Here is a 2,442-nt window from a genome sequence, read left to right as displayed (position 1 = left end):
TTTTATCTTCTTTTATTTCAGTTTCAGCAACTAGCTAGTGAAGTTGTTTCTTTTATATTAAACAAAGTGAAAATAAAGTCTCCCACTGTGATCTTTCTTAATGTCATCAGAGATTTACTTTTTTAAGACAATTTTTTTTTGGCAATTTTTTGCTATATTAGATAGACTTTGAGAGACAGAGTTGAAATGGGGCGAAGAGGGGAAGATATGCTGAGAACCGACATGAGAATCAAAATTCACATATGCCATGCAGGCTCATTTTCACCTGTAACCTGGTAATAACCATTGTTCCAGTGTTACTGAAGAAGTTCAAGTCCAGTAAATGAGCTGAAATTGCATGCCAGACCACAAAACAGGCATGAGATATAAGGAATTGTCTAAGAAGGGCTTTAGTTAGGGAGGTGGCCAATAACCCGATGGTCACTCTGACACAGCTCCAGGGTTCCTCTGTGGAGAGAGGAGAACCTTCCAGAAGGACCACCATCGCTGCAGCCCTCCACTAATCAGGTCTGTATGGTGGAGTGGCCAGACGGAAGCCACAGCCCGCCTGGAGGTTACTAAAAGGCACATGAAAGACTCTCAGACCATGAGAAACTAAATGTTGTAGCCTGATGAGACAAAGATCGAAGTCTTTAGCCTGAATGCCAAGCGTTATGTTTGGAGGAAACCAGGCACCACTCATCACCTGGCCAATACCATCCCTACAGTGAAGCATGGTGGAGGCAGCATCATGCTGTGGGGAGGTTTTTCAGCAGCAGGAACTGGGAGACTAGTCAGGATTGAGGGAAAGATGAATGCAGCAATGTTCAGAGACATCCTGGAAGAAAACCTTCTGCAGAGTGCTCTTTACCTGTGAGGAAGTTAACCTGCAGCGCGACTGTCTGTAGCTGTATCCCATTCGAGCGGCCGCAGCCTACGAAGGCTGCATTTGAAGACCGATTGCGTCATAGCGGCGCGCAAAGGCTTGTCCCATTTGCAAGGCTCCTCATATGCGGCCGAGAAATGCAGCCTTCGTTTCACGGTTTTGCAGGGTCCAACAGATGTATCCTTCGCGGCCCAACATATCCCAAGATTCATTGCGTTTTTCTCAGAGATGGCATAAAATAAAATAAAAAATAACAAAACAGCAACGTGTTGCTCCATCTTCTTAACTTTTATCTTCCTTTCTTTTTTTCTTGTCTTTTCTTTTCTTTCTTCTTGTCCTTCTTTTTTCTTGTACTTTTTTTTCTTTTCATCTGGAAGACAACTTCTTTTTATTTTTTCCTCCGTTGACAAGGCTGTCTCCGTTGGCAGCAATCAGGGTTGCTAGGCAGCACAGGAGCGGCGAGTCGTCACGCAGGTCTCGTATACGGAGACCGTCTCGTTTAACAATGCTCGTTCGGCCTTCGATTCGGCCTTCACCGGCTATGGCCTTCATAGACCGCGTAGACCGCGCCCTTAGAAGGATGCGGCCTCTGTGTCTGATCACTAGTGAAGCTTTAAATCAGGAGAAAGAAACTGTCAAAATCGTTCAAAGGATTTGAAGATGGCGCCATCTGCTGGGGAACTGTAGCATAGGTAGTGGATTAAATCTGAAACTGTTCTGTCAGACTCTTCTTGGGTCATTGATCTCGCATTGAGAAGTCTAAACTGTTCTTTGGAAAGTTGAGATTCTTGTGATTCCATTTATTCAAAACATTTATAGATCCGATCAATCAACGCCTCGTTCAGACCAACACACTTGTTATTCCACTTTGTTTTCCAGTAAAGTCCGTACTACACCAGCCCCATGTATGAACTCCAAAATGTTCAAGAATTTTCTTTGGGATTTCCATTTTAAGGGATTGTTCAGGATGGAGGACTTGAGGTTTACAGAGAATGTGAGGTATTTATTCTCCATGTACTGTGCAAATTGTCCGTCAAAATGTATTTTATTGTCTCCAGTTTTGCTCCGAAGGTGATGAACCCACTGAGCCCGTCATGAGGGTTTACAAGACCGTCCTGTACAAACAGGAAGTGATGTACGTCGTCCTGGTCCACAGCCCGGCCAATCAGGAGCTCTTCTCTGAATCTCCTCTTCTGTCTGACGACCCGAACTCTGTCGTCAGCTACAGAGACGGACGCTTCATCTGGAGGTCTCAGGCCATGTGTGAGACGCACAGGTAACAGCCTGTCAGCTGGCAGGTTAACCACTAGGGGTTATGGGAAATGGTGTTTTTTCTTGACCCTAAAAGTAGCTGTATGGGAACTTGAGGAAAAATCCTGAAAATCGGAGGCTTTTACCAGCCACCAATCCAACCTCTAGCACGTCCCCAGGAAAACTTGCTTGTCCCATTTTGGTGACAGCTAATGGGGATCCTTTTAACAATAAACAATTTAAAATAAACAAGACCCCCTACATGGAACAAAGTTGAGAACATGGTCAAATGGGTAAGATCAGGGGCTGATCCTGATCCCTGTGCC

Source organism: Ammodytes marinus (genome assembly GCF_949987685.1).
Source record: "Ammodytes marinus genome assembly, chromosome: 14".
NCBI classification, from domain to species: Eukaryota; Metazoa; Chordata; class Actinopteri; order Uranoscopiformes; family Ammodytidae; genus Ammodytes; species Ammodytes marinus.
The sequence above is the reverse complement of the archived record's forward strand: the minus strand, read 5'-3'. Positions refer to the sequence as shown.